The following is a 22,661-nucleotide window of genomic DNA, read 5'->3' as shown; positions in this document are numbered from 1 at the left end:
TGAGTATTGCACTCATACACTCCAGATAAGGAGGAGAGGGTGGAGGGAGGAATTTAGAGTAGTTTAAGGTTAAGCCAGACAGACTAACTGATTCTTTCTCTGTAGCAGTATAGAGTACCTTATTCAGGTAAAGAAGGGTTTATGTGACCTCTGATACAAACTTCACACTAACTTGTTCACTCTGAGAAATGTTCACAGTTTGGTTTTGTTTTTTTCATTTTTGGTTTGGGTGGGTTTTGCCTTTTTTTTGAGCAATAATAGTCTTTGTAAGATGGCTGCAGTGTCAGCATTTATCTTGAAACTCTTGGATATTAGTTTTGACTGCAGTCACCTTTCTGACAAGTGTTATTGCAGCTGTGTTTTATATCCCTGTTCAGGATGATTTCTAATGATAATGCTCTGTCTACCTCACTGCTTCACACTAAATTATAGATGCCACTATGACAGGACAAACTATATCCAAGTGCTAAACTCTACTCCCTTTGTGTGATGTCAGTGCCTTCACTACTTTGTGCCTAGAATTAAAAACAGGATAGGAAGATATGCAAAACATTTCTGCTTAAAAATAATGTTCTGTCAGTTATTAAACAAGTGATATTTCATTTAATCAGCTCAAGGGGATTATTTTAAATGAAAAGGCAGAGAGTATGATTTTATTAACACATTCCTGCCCTAGAGTCCTACTTAATGATTCTTTACTTGACTAACTTAAAAAGTTATAATTCAGTCCTTCCACAATAAAGACTTGTGGATAGTTAAATTTTATTAGTTTTCTATTTTGAGTTGCACATGGAATAAAGGGAAGGAAGGCATCATCCAGAAAAATAAACATTACATTATGAATACAAACGAACCACTCTTTTAGTGAAGAATGTTATATTACCCACTTTTCAGATACCTTCAGCATTAAAATCATGCTCTTTGTGCTATCTCTGTGCATATGTGCTTGCCAAAAAAAAGGCTTTTATCAGGTAGTGAATTTTTCTTCAGCCTTGAAAACGTGAACTAAGGCAGTCTCAACCTGCTAGTCTTATCAGCCTGAGAGTAATTACACTTGTTGTATTTACTATAATACAAGTAATGCTCTATAAACCATTTTGACCAATGATTATTAATTAATTAGTCAGTGGAAACTTAAAAGGAGGATATGCAAAAGCCATTTGAATACACGTAAGTATATCTGCACTAGTATGTACGTGCTAGTTCATATATACATACACATTCATACAAGGGTGTCACTAGTGACTCCATAGTTAAGACTGTGCTGAAATTGAGAAATGTACTTCAAGTCTTGTTTTAGGTGGGATAAGTATTTCTGTGTATATGACAATAGACATTAATTTTTTCCTCTTTCTTCTTATGCAGTTGTAAGAAAATAGGGTTCTATAGCTGTCCTTAAAATTTTGGAGGATGATATAGAATATTAAATCAAGAACAAGCAAATTTTTCATAATTTTTATGCTAAAATGTGTACAGTTCTCAAAGTGGATCCTTGTAACACTCTGTAGATCCAATTTTTTAAATGAGAGAATAAATATGTTCATTTTCATCTTGTATGTCTCAAATTTAAGACAGCTGACTAAATTCTGGTCTTGTTTATGGATATAAATCTTAAGTAACTGAAATCTTTGGTGATATTCTGCATTTGCTCCCATGAAAACTGAGAGTCGAATTTAATTCCATTGCTATAAAAAGAAACTGGATATTACTTATGGGAAGGTTAAAAATGTTCTATCTGATATCACTTCAGATTTAAAACTGTATAATAAATAAGAAATCAAGTGATAGATCAGACAACCAAAAGCAAAGGGTAGGTAGCTAAATATTGTAAATAGATGGATAGAACAAGTTATTTATAAATTCCTTCTCAGAGGATTATTTCATTTATCTTTTGAGAGAGACTTTCTCATCACAAGTGGTATTTCACTAAAAAATTAATTGTTTATTAAGAATTAATTAAATAGGTTAGCATGGGACTATCTGATCAGGGAATAAAAGTCTCAATAGTTTGAATTTGCAGGTGCTGCAGTGGTTGTAGTTAAGACATTATGTTGGAGCTTTCCTTCATTGCAAAGGGTTGTGTCAAGAAAATCTTTAATATAAAAATAAAAAGCAGTTCATGCATAAAGCATGACGCCCTGAAGCATATTAGATCTGTTTATCTCTGTTTAAAACGAACAGTACCTGGTATAGTTTACATAACAAGGCAGGGATCAGTTTGATAAAGCATTTATATCACCTGGGGAACACACTGGCTCATTTCCTCAACACCTTTCCGCATGAGTCGTTCACCAGCAAGTATAATAGCAAACAAAATTTTAATAGGTCAAGAGCAGAAGACCTACTCGTGTTAAAGTAAAAGACATTTGAGACCCAGGCTCATATTTCAAGCCTGGGTCTCTGCAGCCAATCGCTGAATGATAATTGTTGATTGCATCTTTTATGGACAAATCCTTAATTGCATTTAATCATTTGCAGCCTTAGGGATTTTTTTTTTTTAAAGACATGTTAAAGCTTAGTGCTTATGTGATGTACATAAAATTACCGGGGGAACCAAATAAAGGACCAAGATGGACTCTTGCCCCAGATGCCGTGACAAAGCTCTAGTGACCTCATTAGAAACAGGATTTCACCTCAAAACATTAACATTTTTGGCAAATACTACAGTATAAATCTGCAAGTTAACATTTGAAAACACTTTTTAAAACAAATGAATTTCAATTTAGTTTGCAATTAAAATCCGTTGTTAGACTAAAAGATTTTTTTTGTCACTTTTCCATTTTGTTTAATCTAATCCAGGATATGAGTCACATTTGCTTGTTGTTTCTATATGTGGAGCAAATACTGTAGCTGCTGTTTCTGTCATAGCACATCTGCTCTGCTGAAACTGCAAAATGATAGATAAACACATGGTCAGGAAAAGAAATAGATGAATAACATTTTGTAATTATTTTTTCAGTGAACAGTAATTAACACCAAATTTCTTCCTAGTTCAAAGGCTATTTTTGTTAAGCGGACATACATGGATCTTCCATGCATGCCATTGTTACTTTTTGGTATTTTTATTTTAAGTACAAAAAATATGTTTTCACCCAACTGGCACTTTCAGGACTGCATAGTAAAAGCAATATTGTGTTCATCAGCTGTCCCATAACAAAGGAAAAACTGTTCAGTGAAGAGAAGAATTATTATATTTTACCTTTTCTGGAAAGTTCAACAGTGGAATATATCTTCTTTAGAGTATAATTAATAACAATTTGCAATGCTTTTATTCACAAGTGCAACTCAGAGTATCCATTCACTGCATATAATGCAACAAAAATAAGATGATATCACTTACAGGATATCTAGCTATCATTCCAGTGGACATAAATCAATATTTGAGCTATAGATAAATAGATTAGACATGGCAATAGGAAGGGAAAAGAAACTGAAAAGAAAATCCACAGTAATAATTTTGCAAAGCTTGTCTTACGTTTTTATCAGAAACTAAACAAAATAATCTAACAAGGGCAGAAATCAAGTCATCTAGTAAATTCTTGTACTTTACTTTTATCAGACAATGTAATACAGCACATGACACTAAAAATAATAATGTGTTGTCTAGGACAGTATGGTAATACTATGGCTTTTTTATGGAAGTATCCAATCCCAACAGCCTTTATGGTAGTTCCAACATTTGCTCGATGCTATTCAATCACCATTTAGTCCTTCCTCCCCACAAACTGTACGTCCCTTCCAGACACAGGGAACCCAGGAGAGATGCCTAAATGGCAGCTCAGTTATCTGCTGCTGTGAAGATGTTAGATGCAAACTCTTGGGAATATGCACCTTACTCATGCTTAGAGGAGTGTGTTTGGGCAGCTCTTGGCACTCCGAGGTGCTCTAGCAGAACCCAGGATTCTGTATATAGTATACAGGTTGCAGTTAGCAAGATGCTTTTCCTATAGGCATTATAGGCTTTTTTTTTCCTTTTTCTTTCTTTTTTTTAATGACTACTGACTTCTAGTGGCTGGACTGCAGATGCCATCAGTCGTGGAACTACTGCCCCTGACAGGGATTTTCCAACGACTCAAGTGTCAAGGCCAGTATGTGGCACTGGAGCAGAAAGACCTGGTCATCTCCTCTAACACAATCCTCTACTAATCCACAGATATACATGAGGGCTGTCAATGAGACAAGGAAATTATACAAACAGGCTAAGTTTAGACTGAAAATGGCAGAGTAGAATTGTGTGCAGTGCAAGCTGAAACTATGTGGGACAAAGAACACAAGGGGAAAAAATACCAGCAAATTACTTTGGTTTTCCTGCTTCTTGTGTCACTTGCCCCCCTCTGTCTCTGTGCCTTGGGAGAATAAAATACATTCCTCAAACACCTGCCCCAGTTGCCATGCTGCTTGTCATTTAGGGTTTCTGCCCTGGTTTAGGCTTTTGTTTCTTCCTGGTGCTATACCTGTATGATATAAATTTTCTTGTGCTCAATCCAAAGAGCTCTGGCATTATGGAAACTTTGTGAAAAAAGGCCCATCATCATTCATAGAGTTCAACATAAAAATAAAGAGTTGTGTCATGAAATATGTCTGTAAAGGAACTTTTTAAGACAGATTGTCTTATTATAATTACATTATTATGAATCTGTACATTAGGTAAAGGGAGTACACTGACAAAAAAAATGTAATGTGTGCCTTAAGTCATAACTCCTAAGTTCTTTTCAATGTCCTAAATAAGTGACCTAATTTTCAGAAATGGTGAGAAACAGTTCATCTCTCACGTGATTTCCATGACAGCTTCCAAATGCAATTTTAAAGCTGACTTGCAGGATCAGGTCCTGCTGTTGTCAAGTGAAGTGAATTAAAGCTGTGTATTTCTCTGAACTGCTCAGCTGTGAACTGTCAGAGTCAAATAAAACTGAGCAAGATAGAATAGGATTCCTGGATGGGGAAAAAAAAAAAAAAGGAAAAAAAAAAACAAACACAAAACCCCCACCTGTGCCAGTGAAATTTAGATGAGCAGAACACAGTTTTCCATATTAGAATGCGGTCATGAATCGTCTCCAGAAATACTACTCTAGCAAAGAAAAAAGCCACATGCTGTTCATAACAATAAGTGGTTAGGGTGTCACTTATACACTCCACTGAAAGAAATGGTCTTCTAATTAAACAATTGTTCACAGAAATCACATTCTAAGAATTGGAGGAAAAGAGATGGAAAACTCTTGGTTGTTCCTTTTTATATTTCAGTACTATGAACTGAACTACAGTTTATCACAAAACCAGATTTTTTTTCAGTTCGGCCTACTGTTTATAGTAAAAGCTGTGAATTCAGTTTTAACTTCTGATGTCAAAAGGCCCTTCATATTAAACATATGAACCTTCTTAAATATCTATCTCCCCCTTCAACCCCTTCCTTTACTTAGGTACCTGGTTATGGTACCTAAGTTTTGCCACTGTATCTATCTAGGACTTTGCAGAGCAGATGATTCTTATGTGCTAATTCTAACTTTTTAATGCTTGACCACAAAACTGACTCATTTGCTATAAAAGGAAATCAAGCGCAAGCAAATAAAAATTTGGAGCATGTTTTATTTATCTGTACGGTTCTCAAGTTTACTTTCCGGGTTCCCAGTCTCTTCAGCAGTTCTGCAGGAATTCTGCTTTTAGTTTTTGTTACTACATCATATGGGCTGAATTTACTGGTGTTTTTTCTGAAAGGAAGACAGAGACTTTAGATTTGTCATTCTTTGCATGAGGCTGTGTTGAGGTTATTAATTGAAAGCCTATGTCTACTGCCTTTCTGATATCATGGTTTTCCTTCCTAGATGGTAAACAAGCAGCTGTTCTTTCTCCTCAAAATACTTTAGTGGTGTTTAATTGCTTGCTACTGTAAATAGTTGTTGTGTTGACTAACCGTTGCCTTTAATTTTCACTTTTTTTAAAACCAGAATTGAATTCAGGCACCTGCATGTTGTAGTCTAGTAAATCCCAACACTGGATGCATGTGGACTTAAGGAAAGAACATTTATATTTTGTACATTGTTCTGAGACGGGATATAAAAAAGATAATACTGCCCAAATTTGGTATGTGGCTTGACCTAAAAGTCTCAATATGGAAGGTGAGAACAAGCTCCACTTCTAAACCTCTCTTATAGGAACAGTTCATCACAACTCTTCTTTAATTTAACATGTTACTCAGCTGCTCATTAAAGGCAAACCATTTACGCAAGGTTAGGCTTCCTCTGAGAAGACAGACCTATATTTCCATACTCACAAAGTGCTGCAGCTTCCCTTTAGCTCCTCAAGCCTGAGGACAGAGAATCCTATTCTATCTTGCTCCTTTGAAGTCTGAGACAGGGAGGTGAAAGCAAGTAGAAGCATTACACCCTGAACCTGAATGGTGCCTGTGTTGCAGGAGGAGTCAAGGAGCACTGACACAGCTAAAGCCTCTTAATCCTCCTTGATACATATATGATTAAGCATATCTTACTTCCCAAGTCACTTGTGCAGGTGTGGATGGGGTTGTGCAGCCATTTTGTTATTGTGTTATACAAGCACAAAGATCATTGTATTCGGGCCTTTTGTCATTTAATGTTGTGGCGTTTATGCCACAAATTTCTAAGTTGAGAAGTCTCTTCTGGGAGACCTCCATGATGTTTGCTGCATCTGTTCTACATTTGTATAGACGGCAGTATGCTCATCGTGGAAGGTCCTATATAAATTAATCAGCAGTATTACTAATGTCAGTTTTCATGAACATATCTCTATGTTGTATAAATATCAGCTGATCCATTTTATGAGTCACTTATCTTTTAACAAATAACTTTATGGTGCATGATTTTGCATCAAAAGTTAATCATCGTCTGATAGTGTTCGATAAAATGGTCCTTTCTGAAGAATGTTCAGTGAACATAGATGGATGTAACACTTAGGAAACTCAAGGTATAGCTACCAAAGGAAGGACAAATGAGCATTTCTTACATGTTCAGCATTACCTTTAGGAGGTCTACAGAGATTTTGCTCTCTGTTTACACTAATCTTACTTTAGTGACTGTCATATTACATTAGCAAATTTAATCTTTGTTAATGTGATATAAAGTTGCTAATACAATGACACTCATTATATTAACAACTTTTGCATCATGTTAGCAAAAGCAAAATTTGCTAACAGAATGCAAAAATTACCAATATGATGAGGTAATCATTATCATTATTCTAACACCTGATTATATTAAGCAGCTACTAACATTTTTTGTATGAAATCACAATTTACACTGTGCTGGGATTTTCTAGGAGAATTTGAGGTGCCTAAATAGGAAAAAACAAAAGCAAAAGGGGTTTGTATTGTATTGTGATATAAATATCACTTAATCAAAGTAATTCTGAAATTAAATTTCTTGACCTAGAAAACTCCTTTTCCATTGAACAGTAAACCATATAATGAGCTATGTTGTGACTAAGCCAATAAAAGAGCATGAAGAGAGCGTGGATCATTGTTGGTCTTATATCACCTTTTGGCTTTGAAAACTAATTTCACATTATAACTCATATTTCACAGTATATAAGAACTTACTCATGTAATATTTCATTTACTTACAGTTGGAAGCATTTTGCTACCCCAGTCCCCATCCTGCTGTCCATCCACTCAAGTAGGTGTGGGAAGTGAGGTTGCCATTGAAGACTGAGGCAAAAAAGTTGTTGAGCTCTCTCAACAACTTCTCCTTCTGCCTTCTCCTCATCTGCTGTTAACATTTTTCTAGCACTGTTTATCTTGGGAGTACATCTTCTTCGACGTTCCTTTTCTGGTTAACATACCTGCAGAAGTCTTAACGAGATGTTCACTTAATCGTAAATCCATTCAAGGACCTGTAATGACTTCAGCTGAAAGTACCTGAATTTTTCAATACTCAGAGAAAAGAACCACTGGCAAGAGATTCACTACAGATCTCCTTAGCTTTGGAATTTGCTCCTATCTTAATACAAATCAGCCTTATGTTACTGCTTTTAAGTTTTAGAGAAAGTGCATAAGAATGTTCTGATTCAAAGCCAGCAAACAAAGGATAGAGAAGACCAAGGAGTTATGTATTCTTTCTGAGGGACTCAATTTTTTTTCTATGCTACTGAATAGTTATAAACCACTGGAGAATTATAAACCTGGGGGTGAAGGAGTAAACAAAAGAAGCCTGTCCTACTACAGGTCTTTATATGGACGAGCAATTTCTTAGGAACAAAGGAACTCATATGAGTGATTTTTGTTTATCTAGCCCACTATCTTATCATTTAGAGTAGCTAGTACCAAATACTTCCAAACCACATGTCAAACCTACAGTATGGTAACTATGCCATGTAAGTTGAATTATGACACTTGATATCTCTCGTAAATTTTATTATACATTGTGTAGCATGGTTATTCTGTTTATCCTCATAGATATTTAGTCCTTATTTTGAAGTTCTTATAGATAGATAGATAGATAGATAGACAGATAGACAGATAGTGTTGTGGGGGAAAATGTATTTCATTTAATCATTTTTTGTTTTTTAGCTCACAATGTGTCTTCCATTCAATTTATTGGAAATATCCTTGATTTTATTCTATCTTCTATGTATCATTCTTTATTTTATGTACCTTTTGTCAAATTTATCTGCTCTCAAAGCTAAATATTTATAATTCATTGATCTCTCTTCAGATGTCTTTCTACTGAAATTTTTCTGTTTCCATTATTCTCCTTTTTTTAATAACAGATGATCAGAACTAAACACAATACTGAGTGTAAAGTTTGGTCCATAAAATTTCTTAATGGCATAGTAATATTTTCTTTATACATTTATTAATTTTAGAGTAATTTTTATTGTGGTCTGACATCTCATTTAAAGTGTTTAGCTGTAATGGTCTCTATACAGAGCAGGTGTTTTCAATGAGATATTTCCATTTCCTTTTATTGCCTAGTTAGAGTTGTTTAAAGCTCCTGAATATACAGGAGTAGTTTCTTCAAAACTGTGCTACAGTCTTACGCTTGTTTGCATGAAATTTCATCTGTTGCTATGTTGTTCAATTGTCTGCTCTCACATTCCTCCTGGTCTTCTTTTGATTTAATAGCTGCGTTTTTAAGTGTTTTGAAACTGACACTCACTATCCAGGTAAAACACATAGCAGATGGGCAGTCTGCAGATGCTTCCCACTCAGTTACCTAGGTTAGATATGCATTTGGCATGAACAGGTAAAATGTCCCATAAGATGAGAGATTAATAACCCAGGCAGAACAAAATCAGATTCATATGCCTCACTCTTTCCTTCTTTGTCCCAGTATTGCATCTGAGGTAGAACACAGACAACTTCTGTGGAGAGAGAGAAGCTGTATTTTATTTGTTCATAAGGATATGGTGTCCTGCAAATTGTAATGTGAATGGAAATGTCCTAAACATCTGACAACAGAAGAAAATAAAATGCTGTAAAAAGAAGAGATAAAAACTAGAAGAGAAGGTGTAATGTGCTGGAAGTTGGTACTAGAGAAGGAAAGCAAGCGTTTGTGTGGACCGTGACCCCAGGCACCATTCCTGGTATTAGGCACAAAGTGAAAAACGTCAATATGGAAGTATTTCTTACATTTTATGTACTCCTCTAAACACAAAAGAATCAGCAAAGATGGATATATTTATATATGAAAGTATAGTGCAAGGTCATATCCAGCTTTGCTAAAAGTTTACCATAGTATATAGTATATTTCTTTCTAATTCTCCTTCTTTAGTATAAGCCTACATGGTTTTTTTGTCTTGGCACTCTATTAAAACAGCTAACCATGTTAAAATGCATAATATCTTTATCTATTGGAAGTACTGCATATGAATATGCTTTTCGGATTTCAAATTGAAATCATCTGTAGTGATACTCTTCAAGGACAGAAGGGTTAGTTGGCACATGGGTGGGAGAAGAGTTGCTCATTAGGGAAGGTTTGTTATGTGATAACATGTAATTAAGGTAATGGTCACAGCTTGTGTGACAGCAAACATTCTAGCAGTTGATTGCTGTCTGGGTCAGGAGATCAGCACTTTGGACAAGAAGTATCCACATTAGTGTGTTAGTGGACAGGTTAGAAAGCAAATCACAGCTGCCTTTCTTAGGCATATTACTGTCAAGGCTCATTGTTTTGGATTTTTTATTGTACATCAGCAGTAATATAGCTTCTGAAGACTTCATGTGACAGGTTAGGCATTTTATCCTTTGAGTAAACAGTAATCATGGTGTGAAGAAAGTGGAGCATTGGAGATTTTTCCCATTCTTTGAGATTTCCATTCTTCCTTTTTAGTTTGCTCCAAGGGCTCTTTGGGGATACATATATTAAGCCCTTTAAATAGTTCATAATAAATCTTTGTCTCAGGTTGATTCTGACAGTTTTTTTAAAGAGTCTTTTAAGAGACAATCCTCAATCATTTGTTAATCCATGGGGTGATTTTCCTCTTTGGAGGAAAAAGAAAGTGCAAGCTCCAGGATTGTGAAAATACAATGTAGAAAAATTTTAACTAAGAAAAACTCAGGAAATACTGTACCATTGAAATTTCACAAACCACACCATGTTCTGACTGTGCCTAAATGATCATTCTCCAAGTTACTCAGTTTGCAAACACTGAAGGTAGAAAATTTTTTTACCAAAAAATGGAAGAGAAATTATTATTGATCATTTTATTGCTATTGTCTTGGGTCTGGCTTTATTTTCCTTAAAGCTTGAATTGAAGGGGCATTATGGGGAAAAAAAAAGTCATTGTTCCCGTTGTTAAAATAAAGCCAAAGAAACACCCAGAATTTCTTCTGTTAAGTGTTTACTATTCAAGCCTTGTTATAAACATGCCAAAATATCTGCACTGTGGGCTTATTTTTTAAAATGCTGTTTCTTGTGTAATATGACAGGTTTTGATTGTGTCTGTCAAAACCCTCCTTAATTCCACAGTGCAAAATAAATAGATAAAGGCGGAAAATATAAAAGTAAGATGTCCAGTCCATTTGACATTTGATTTTACCAAATTTGAATTAATTGTTTCGTAAGAATAATGCATGGCTGCAGCCCACTGCAACTATCATTAGGTTGGGGTTTTTTTCAGCAACCTCAAGATCTGTCATTTGTGGAGATACTTGTACTTAACTCTTCTTGAATTTCAATGTTGTAGCACTTGTCATTATTTTTGGCTTTTTTGTAAATTCTGCGTAAACAAAGAAATCTATAAATATCAACTTACCTGTATAAGAACTCTTTAAATGTTCCTTTGGAATTTGTTGCCGTATTTTAATTTAATATGCTGCCCCAAGGAGAAAATACTGTAACAGGAACAAGGAAGCAGTACCAATAAGGAACAAACCTATAGGGAAGGCTGGACAGTTGGGTCTCTTACTCCTTCTTCAGCCAGAAACATGAGTGTTGGAGGTGAGGACTGCTGCTGGCAGCACTACCAGCTGAGCAGTATACCACAATAGCATCAGCTACCTGCTATGCCAGCTGTGCTAGCAAATTCCTCAGCAGCAGCAGGATTAGCAGCCTACCTGAATTCAGCTTAGCCTAGACTGGGTCATGGAGTATCTGTGTGACAGATGAGAGGAAATAATGGCACAGAGAATCTCGAGATGAGGGAAATGTTAATAGCATTCTGAAACATGTTTGGATGCACAAGATATTAATATTTTCATGTTTAAGTAATAGTTCACAATATATTTTTAAGTGTTACTTGTTTGACGAGGTAGAGGAAAGGCTATATTTCTTCATTTTTTCCACTATTATTTTTCGTTGAAACAAAAGTGTCAGTCAAACCTGTTTTTGACATGGATAAGTAGATTCTGTTTGAGTATGTGAAACTGTAGGTTTTCTTGCATTTTAGAAGTGTCACTTGACTGTATTCTGGATGATGAAGCCATGCCATGATGCTTAGCACCATACCTATTGCCATTGTCCAGTAATGAAGTCATCTGTGAGTCAAAGATTAAATCCTATGAAGAAAACATTCCTCTAGACTATTATAGTTATTTTGTCTTGACAACATAAGGTGTTTAACTCCAACTTGTTTGACTTGTCTTTTTTTTTAATAATTGAACCAATCAAAGTTGTTTTATATAGAAAATTATTTCTTGCCTTCCATACTTCAGAATATTTATAGAATACTACTCTGCATAAATATGCATCCAGATAAGGTTCAAACTTGGAAAGTGGAAGAGTTTGGTAGAGCCAATATGACTGAAATTCAAAGAACAGAATGAAAACCTGTTTGCAATTTTAAGTAGTTGTTCACTGTTGGCAAAGACGGACCCAAATACTTGCCATGTTTGAAAAATATGAGATCAAACGATGCCACAATCTTACCACCCTTTTTTTCCATTTTCAGTGTGTGAACAGAAAGTGGTAGGTCCTCTGTGTTTATTGCTGCTAAACCAGTATGCATTTGCCATTAGTAATGATCAGTATGTGTTTGCACATGTATGCTTACCTGGTGTAAACATATGCCCACTAGCTACGTGGTTTTCTAGACAAGTTATTCAACAAGGTTACACAATTTGTGCAAAGTGATTTGCCAGGATTCTATACGCATTGATATAGCAATCCAGGAGATACTAGCAACCAGTTACTGCCCTTTGGTTAGGCTGCTTGGAAGATTCATGTATATAAAATAGTGTATTAAAGTAAACTTACAAAAGCAAAGAGCAATCATTGCAAATGTAATTTTTTCTTCCTCTTTGGGATTCTAATTTTAAAAGCATTAAAGAAGACAGCTGCTCATGCTGTGATATGCGCTAAACAGCCTGAAGGATGGAAAAAAATATATTTGTAGCTCATAATAACTATTGACCTTTCTGATATACAATGTTCTCTGTGTTAGCTATTCTGTTCTATCAACAGTGAAGATTGAACATGACTTTTTAATAGAAAACATGGGGTTTCAAGCTGCTTTCACAAAGGTGTTTATGTATTGTTATTTTGTATTGTAGTACAAAGACTAAGTCCCGATGCCCTTTGTCTGACATCATGCTTGTCATAAAAAAGCCCCACTGTTACTGACTGTGTCATATGAGGAATTGGCTCATAACCACTTTATAGTCATGATAAAAGCATTGCTTCACTAGATTCAGAACACAGGTATTGAAAATAGAATCCCCCAAATATCCCAAAAGCACAAAAGGTATTTTCTGAAGAAATAGATTCCTCAAGTGGTTATATTTTCAGGGTATTCCACTAAGATTTAAAATACTCACTTTTTGCATTCCTACTGTTTGTTCCTTGGCATAGTAAGGCTGCTGCATAATGGCTTTTGCTGGATGTCATGTGCTCTGAAAGACTATCTTTATGATACTCTGTTTTTTTCTCTTGAACTTTCCTACTGCTTATTTGCTGAGTACAGACACATCCACTAGTAGCAGCTTGACTGTGGCACTTGTGTATGTTTCCCCGGAGTGGGATCATCCAAACATCGACTTTGCAGCATGAGGTAACTCAGCTGCTCTTCTTTCCCTCAGGGAAAAGCTTCACCAAAAGGCACCTCCCATTTGGCATATGAAAATCTGAAAAGCAACCTCTTTATTGTGCTTTTTAAGCCCAAGCAGGCTGGCAATGTTAAGCAACATCAGAAGGGACTTTTTAATGTTTGTTGGAGGTTTTTTATGCCATGTGCTGGGAAGGAACTTTAGTGGGCCATTATTGGCAGCTCTAAACCAGAGTTATTTTCACAGCTATGCTCTGTAGTGTCAGTCAGTGATTCACGAGTTCCTAAGCAAGAGCAGAAAACTAGGAAGACAGAAGAAATACCCTCAGTTGATCCTTCTAGGGGATGGAAGAGTGGGAACAACATCAGCATTTAATGGCAGTTTTATGCTGAAACAAAATGCTCAAAATTGTTTATAAGAAGTTGCTCAATAAGGATAACAATTATTTAAGCTGTGAAAACCAGCCACATCTCAAAGGAAATGAAACACCTGGTCCTGTATTCCTCACAGGCTCATAAAGCCCTTGGGTAATTCAGTGAAGTTTTTATCCTCAAAACTAGTCACTGTCCTTTCTTTTTCCTTTGCTATTTCCTCATTTCCCAGTTTCTTTCCTTAACACAATATAGATGTACTATTGTTTATGATCCCATACTCTCCTAATATCAGGACCTCTCCTAGCCATTGGATGTGTCCTGTTTCAAACTTTACCAGAATTACTGCAAAGTAAGTAAACAGTAAGGAAATTATACCACTGTGATAATTTTTTTGGGGACTTTCACTGAACCTTGAAAATTTATGAGTGTTGCTGATCTCACATGAAACCAAGTCAACAGGTTAGATCAGTTTATTTATTCCATTGCTTAAAGTAAATTAACTTTAAATGTAAAAATGTAAAAGGAAGTTTGAGCTTCATATGCAGTATGGTTTATGTACCACTCACTCACTAGACCATAACAGCTCTTCAAGAGTTGTTCTGGTCTATTGGATAACTATGGATACATTTGCGAGTGTTTAGATAATGGATTGAACTCCAGTAGACTGTAACGTTTCCAAAGGCTTTTCAGAGCTAAAGTTTCCTGCCATGATTAGTTCTGTTAATAACAAATCTTTATGATGTTGTTTTCAAACAGACAAAAAAGCTCTATGTATTTCATAGATCACTGACCTACCAAAATTTGTTGTAAAATCTGTCTTTCAGCATTATAGGGTAACAGAAATCTTATTCATAGCTTCATCCTGGCAATACTTTATTTATAACTCTATCCTGGCTCTTAACTCATTCTTTATTTTACCATATATATAAAGAGTTCTGTGGGATAAAGTTAATATGGGAAGTAAATAACATATGTTGGGAAATAATAGCCTGCTAAGACATATTGCTAGAATAGAAGAAGAAGTAATAGAAGGAGATGCAGAAGAAGAGAAGCTTTGAGAGGAATTAAAGTAATACTTGACTCTATCCTGAGCTGTATCAAAAGCAGCATAGCCAGCAGGTTCAGAGAGGTGATTCTACCACTCCACTCTTATGAGACCACACCTGGAGGGCTGTGTCCAGCTCTGGGGTTCTCAACACAGGAAGGACATCGACCTGTTGGAGCAAGTCCAGAGGAGGGCCACCAAGATGATTAGAAGGCTAGAACATCCCTCATACTAGCAAAGGCTAGGAGAATTCGATTGTTCAGCCTGAAGAAGGGAAGGCTCCAGGGAGAACTTATAGCAGCTTCCAATATCTAAAGGGGCTATAAGAAAGCTGGAGAGGGACTTTTTACAAGGGCGTGTAGTGATAGGACAAGGGGAAATGGCCATAAAATGAAGGAGAGTTGTTTTAGATTAGATATGAGGAAAAAAATCTTTACTAAGAGAATGGGGAGACACTGTAAGTGTTCACCCAAAAGGTTGTGGATGCCTCATCCCTGGGAAGTGTTCCAGGTTGGACTGGATGGGGCTGGGAGCAACCTGGTCGAGAGAAAGGTGTCACTGTCCATGGCAGGGAGGTTGGAAGTAGATGACCTTCAAGGTCCCTTCCAACCCAACCTGTTATATGATTCTGTGATTCTGTGATTCTTTGTCCAATAAAGAGTAGTTCAGATTACTTTGATTCTGCAAGGATAATGGAACATTCAAAAATTTCACTGTATAATACTAGGGAATGCCCGTCAATGAATTTTTACTTTAGTTTCTTCTGCATAAGTACAACCAGTACATGGGCATAGTCTGAATTAAAAACCAAACAGGATAAGCCTATTATATGTAATACTGTAGGATAACTTTTCAAAGCATGGCTTGTTTCTCTGCAGATCCAGCCATTTGTGTGCCCAAATTATAGTATGCATGTATTACTGTTTGCACTTGTTAAATCTGCAAACTAAACTTTAATGATACAGACTAGTATAGTTTGGACATTAAAATTTTGTTGTTTGTATGTGTATGGTAGTTGTGTGAAACTCTAACTTATTTTGCCTGTAACCACATGTACAGTTTTGCTGGTCAAACAGCATTAAGTTCCCTTAGAGAACTCTAGATTACTTTTGCCTGTAATTAATGTTAAGTCCAGTGTGTTTCTAATGTTAAGTCTGGCTGGGTGTGTTTTGGGGAAGAGCACAAGCACATTTCAAAGGTTGGGGTAACCATAAATACCAGATGGAATGTAGGCATGTGTAACTGAAGTCCTAAACAACAGGCCATAAAGGATGCTAGAAATTATAAAACAATAAACAGAAACAATCACTACAGACTTTTCAGGGGGATAAGCAGGACAGAAGAGGTGGGAGACTAGCACTGTATGTAAAAGAAGGGTTAGAATGTATGGAGTTCACAGTTGGCAACAGCACGGTTGAGAGCCTCTGGGTGAAAATAAAGGGGCATAGAGAGCATCCAAAGGAGGGCAGTGAAGAGGGTAAAGGGCCTTGAGAGGAAGCCGTGGGAGGAGCAGCTGAGGTCACTTGGTCTGTTCAGCCTGGAGAAGAGGAGGCTGAGGGGAGACCTCATTGCAGTCTACAACTTCCTTGTGAGGGAAGAGGATGGGCAGACACTGATCTCTTCTCTGTGGACACCACTGACAGGACCTGAGGGAATGGCCTGAAGTTGTGTCAGGGGAGGTTTAGGTTGGATATTAGGAAAAGGTCTTCACCCAGATGGTGGTTGGGGAGTGGAACAGGCTCCCCAGAGAAGTGGTCACAGCACCAAGCCTGACAGAGTTCAAGAAGCATTTGGATTATACTCTCAGGCACATGATGTGACTCTTGGGCATGATCCTGTGCACGGCTAAGGATTGGACTCAATGATCCTTGTGGATCCTTTCCAACTCAGCATATTCTGTGATTCTGTGATTCTGTTAACTTGATCCAAGTCTTTCCACAGTATTCCTACTTACTTAATTGGGACCAAGCTCTAATGGCTTAAGTTTCCCAAACATAGGGAACCCATGCTACTGGAGACACATCTGGCATCCATCAGCTGGTCCAGAAAGACTTGGACTTCTGGAGGTCCTGTGTGAAACTGCCATTCCTGTACACATCTCAGATACAGGAATGCTGTAGACCTATGTGTGGGCAACTGAATTCAGTCCTCAGTCACTTAGAATTCATCCCTTAAATGAAGGAACTGTTCTTCTTAATGTATTTCTAATAGTTTGTTCCATTAAATTTTATGTAGTTAAGCACTAGTTTTTTCAGTACTTCCTTTGGAGGCAATTTTCAACAAATAAAAAGTTGGGATTAATTGTGCAAATTAAAAATATTAACTACATTATATTGTGGCCAAACAGTTCAAGTCAACAGACTTCTGTACAATATCCAAGTTCCTGTAAATCCACAGTGTATAAGGCAGATCAGATATTAAACATGTTCTCCCACTTTTTTGGCTGTTGTATCTAAATTCGCTGCTACTTCACTGATTTGGCTTTTGCCTGCACACGTGTACTTTTATCACATAAAAAAGATATATTGTATATATCTGAGTTAGTCACTTATTCTCTCAGTTTCAAACATCTAAGCTTAACAGTCATGTGCTGTCACATGTGGACCATAGCCTAGTAATTACAATGATAACAAAAACAATCATATCTTTATATGTAAATATATACATGGCCTTTTTAAAAAATTATTAAGAAATTAAATAAATATACACATAAGGCTTCATTGTCAAATTATTTTTTAAAAATTAAGGATTTTATGTAAAACAACCTAACTGTAACTGAGCTGACAGGCCATATCATCAACTGTTCGATCTGGAAAATTTTGAGAGATAAGAGCGGAGGCGGGGAAACAAACAAACAAAAATATTACATGACCTAGTTTTCAACAGGTGTCTGATGGGTTTTAAAGGTTTTATGCCTTTGAGGCATAATAGGCTTATAGGTCATGAAAACTGAATTGTCTTCATTTTGGAGGTAGGATGACAAAAAAGAACAGTTTATTATCTTGTCCGAAAACATTACCTAGAAATAAATTCTTTAGAGGAAGTCATCCTTCTATTCTTCTATTTTATAGTCATCTTCTATTTCTTCTGCTGAGTATCAGCTGCCCTGAGTCTTCCCCTTTTGAGTGAGGCCTTGGCCAGAACCCGGCATTATTCCCTCTGAGTAAAGGAAAGAACAGAACTAAGTCACCAAAAGCCTGGGGGCCAATTCTTAACTTCATCTGTTCGGACAATAAAAAAAAATAGAAATTTGAAGAGTCTTACCAAGTTACCTGCAAGTATCATGAATTTCAGATCCAAACCTGGTGTTTCAGGAATTCAAGTTCCTGTTTATAACTGGTACAGCTTCTAGCAAAAATATTATTCCACAGCTCCTTTTAGAAACAGTATTGCCTTGGAAGAATGAATGAGCCTCTGCCGCACACAATGTTAAATAAACAGTTCAGATAGCCCTTGATTTTGCAAGCTGTTGAGCACACCAGCAGGACCAAGAAAGCACTTGTAGAATTTACTAGCTCTGTGCTCATCAGTTGGTCTACAGGCAGGCTCCCAGCATCTGTAAATAGGCCTAAGTGGTTCATCCAGATAGTCCAAGGATATTCAATAGTTTCCTAGACCAAGTTTTATCTTCTGGTAATTGCCTAGAATTCTGCAATCAGCCTGAACCCACTCCACTTAAAAACATGCATTTGCACAAGTGCTAATAGTAACTTACACTTATTGGAAATAAATTGTCTTAACTTGAAGCTTTTGAATTGTATTTACTGAGCTAATAGTTGTGAAAATCTATCTTACAGCTTATAAAATGATCGAATTTGATCTATAATATACTGAGAAAGAATGATCTTCGAAATAGTGCTTCTTTGAGTCACTTTTCTGATTGAAGACAGTTAAGTATTCAAGGTTAAATTTTCCCAAAAATGAGAAGCCTATCTTTTATCTGTTTGACATGCAAAAATACAGTTTTCTCCTCTCAATTATTTTTAATGTATGTCGGGGGAAAAAAACCCAACCAAACAAAAAAAAGAAACCAGAAGTTGCTGAACATTTATTCAGCCTACTGTGGCAGCTTTTTGTTATTTAAGACATAAATCAAATTTGGAACTTCTTTTTTTCCTGGGGACAAATTGTTTATCTGAATTTGAATGTGCTTGTGAGTCAGTCATTGGGATAGTACTTGTGCTGTTGCTGTGTAAGAGCAATTATTTGCATTGTTTTACACTGTTTAGGTTATAGGTTTAAGATAGTCAGACTTCACACAGATGCACAGTATCTCTGCAAATCACTGCAGGATTAGAGCCATGGACCTCGGTCCTCCAAACAGTTATTGGCATGTTTATGTCTCATCAGAACACCAGAAGAACTCTTCCAACCTGGGAAGTTACACAGTGCGTGACTGGTTTCTGGGATCTGAGCCCAAGATTGTTCCCCAGGCAAAGCCCATTGAAGGACCAGAGCTACAAGGCTTGTTCACAAAGAAATACTTAGAAGATAACTAAATAATTTTGTGAATTGGGTACTAGTTCATACTCTCTTCCCATTTGGTTCTGTGGCTCTTAGTTAACCTTTTTTACATTTGTGACACTTTACTATGGGTGTAGTGAATTGCAGCTTCATGCCTTTTGAAATGGACAATGCATTCCTGGTGTCTAGAAATCTAAAAATCTCATACTGCATTATCAGCTTTGGGAATGAAAAAAGAGGTTTGTTCCCTTAGTAGTTTCTGCTGACAATATTAAGGACAGACAAAGCCAAGTGCTTTCCCAACAGAGTACACAGTTACCTGCTTTGTAAAGACAATCTAGACTTACTTTTTATACTTCTAAACCTGAGAGTGTAAAATTCATTCACATGCAGTAAGCATTGACTTTTATCACATAATTAGCATTCTAAACTCACAATTTCGGGAGTTTATAACTCAACAGTAGGTTTAAATTCAGTAAATTCAGGCCAGAAACTCTATTTTTCAGTGCAAAAGACATCTTTAGTTTCTACAGTATCAAGCCAAGCAGATCTTGTTTATTTCAGGCTTCTTTAAAGGTCTTAGATTACAAATTTTTTTAAAAAATCAAAAATTAATTGCTAGAATTTCATTCTGATGTTCCTCATATTGCAAGCCTCCTTTGACATAATTGAAAAAAAAAATTGAAAAGGCTGAGTGATAGACATTTAAAACCAACTTCTGAGAACAAATAATGGACCATATTCCATATGTTCCTGTGCAAATCTCACTGACATCGATGGATGTGTTCTGTACACATCCTATTTTTAAAATCCTGCATGCATAATCATTGTTAGCATTGTTATAGTATCTACTGTGGGTGGATGCAACTCTGAATGCAGATTTGTACTGTCAGCCATAATGTTTCTCTCCTGAGAGAAATTCAAAATGCTCTTCATAAGCTGTTCTGGACTTTTAGGTAACTAATCCCATCTCACACATACACTCTCAGGTACTTTTTGTTAAAGAAAATCAAACACTTCAGAATACATATTTATATGACAGGCACATTTCCAGTCTGTTGGATAAATTAAATGCATTTTATAGCATACCCTTACAGAAATGTATATGTTTGTACATATTATAATAACGGAAAAATGATGTTGAGCTTTTGATATAAGGTTCCATGAGCCCAAAAAATGTCAATGCCAATACTGTACTGTATGTCAGATGTTTTCCTTTTTTCATAAAATTTTGTATGAAAGAGAAACTTTAGTTGCAATTGCTTGGGAATGGTACATATGTATTACAGCCTGATCTTTTTTTTAAGCAAGAAATATTCTGTGTTTAACGTTACTTCTGTGTGGTTTGGAAATTACCATTAGAACACAGGAGGATATATTGTATTTACTGCCTGTGCTAGAGCATAATGTGCTGGACTACAACAACTAAGCTTGTTAAGCTGATTTTAGCATTTCTTCACATAGCAGGAAGCACCCATGCTGTGGTTTCTTAATGTACTCTTTAACTACTGCACTGTACTGTACAATAAAAATAATAATTAATCATGATCCTCATCTTACTAGTGCTGCTGCTATCCTGATGATTTTGGCTGCTGTTTCAGCAGCATACCCTGAAACACATATTTTTCCTTTCAGAGTTTTATTTCTTATATGATATTGCTGAACAGAGATGAATTTTTGAGGACAAGTTTGTTGCATGGATTGTGATGGCTTCGCATTTGTTCAGGTCTCCAATGACCCGCACCAATAAATGTGAAAGAAACAACAGCAGAATGGCATACTTTTCCATTTCCACCAGAATGAAAAAAAAAAATACTCTAAATTAAATCTAACCTTAAATGTATAATCTGTCCTTGGGAGCAGAAAAAAAAGAAAAAGAAGGATATAGCATCTTCAGGCTCTTGGCATCCCTTACGAGAAAAAATTGGTTCTAAGGGTCTCTGATCTTGTGTTTTAGTAAAATAGGACTGCACGGCTGACTGACAGTTCTGATCTAAAGCATTTACGTTTAAGTTTTGATCTCTCTGCTTTTGATTAAAACTAATGAGCTCATTTAATTCAAAATGGGAATCTCTGATAAGAGAAATAAGGTTGATGTGATTGGATTAGAGGGGCAAATTAAACTCTTAGAGCAGAAGTTTGTGCTTATATAGTGTATTAAAAAGCTGTTGGCGTATTATGGTGTGTTAGATGATGAGAAAAATTTCATAGTAATTCATATTTAATCAGAAGAAATGAAAGTACTAAATATAACATGGCTCTGCTTTTCCCTCGAGTGATAAAGAGCTGTACATTTAAAATGACATCGAATTCACACTCTCTAAAACAAAAAAATCTTAAAAGAGACACTAAAGCAAGGGGCACTGCTGTCGGTTATCACAATAGAGCTGAAATGTCACAAACACAAGACAACTTGACCACATTAAATCAAGGACAATTCAATATAATCCTTAGCTTACAAACCAATTTGTGTGTTTCTGTTCACTGCATAACAAATGCTTTTTAAATACTTGCACACTTTCTACTAGTGGTTTGTATGATTCTCCTAAGCAATAGCAGAATAATTTCAAAATAATTTTTTTATTCTGTGTTAATTCCTCACTGAAACTGAAAGTTTGTTTATCTCCAATAATGCTTGATTATTGTAAGCTGCTCCAGAATTTTCCAATTAACAATATTTTGGGGAGATATTGTTTATCAGACCTAAAAAGTAGCAATAATAAAGATTGTATAAAGAATATCTTGGTGTTTTCTGGGATTGTACATGCTATTTTATCATGTTTTATATAAACTAAGAGTATCTACTACGTTAAGTGGTTGCATTTGAGGGACTGAGAAGCATAGGTGAGAGCTATAGTTAGTTGCAAGCAAGAAATATCTCTTCAGATGGACTAAAATTATATTTCATTAATGACTAAATAATCACCAATAATTGATTATGATTATGACAATTATAATAATATGTGTCATTTACTGGAGAATTTTTGCCTTCAGGCTGTTTAGTGCTTTAATGATAATAAAGTCCCTAACTTCACTTCAGTACTGGGGAAACCAAGGCACCCAAATCCAGTAGTGACTCACCCTATGTATCATTGCAGTCAAGGAGTAGAGATTAGGGAATAAAAGTTTGCAGAATTTGCAGCCTATTTCAGGAGACAGAATTGCTACCTCAGTGATACTTTGCCTTTCACAAAATACTGAAGAACTTTTTTTAAAACAATGTCATACCTTAACAAAATAACTCCAGTCATAATAAAATCATGCAAGAAAGAGTTAATGAGACAAATCTCTGTTAAAAATTCCATGGGAAAAAATAACTTGAAAATGA

At 36.0% G+C, this 22,661-nt stretch overlaps 1 protein-coding gene across 4 annotated transcripts in view; it reads left to right on the top strand.

Annotated features, from left to right (window-relative positions):
- Positions 1–22,661, top strand: part of NPAS3 (neuronal PAS domain protein 3) — a 613,262-nt gene that overhangs the window by 532,577 nt on the left and 58,024 nt on the right. The gene's annotated exons all lie outside the window — the stretch shown is intronic.

This window comes from Lepidothrix coronata, unplaced genomic scaffold (assembly GCF_001604755.1).
Source record: "Lepidothrix coronata isolate B3197 unplaced genomic scaffold, Lepidothrix_coronata-1.0 Scaffold83, whole genome shotgun sequence".
NCBI classification, from domain to species: Eukaryota; Metazoa; Chordata; class Aves; order Passeriformes; family Pipridae; genus Lepidothrix; species Lepidothrix coronata.
The sequence above is the reverse complement of the archived record's forward strand: the minus strand, read 5'-3'. Positions and strand labels throughout refer to the sequence as shown.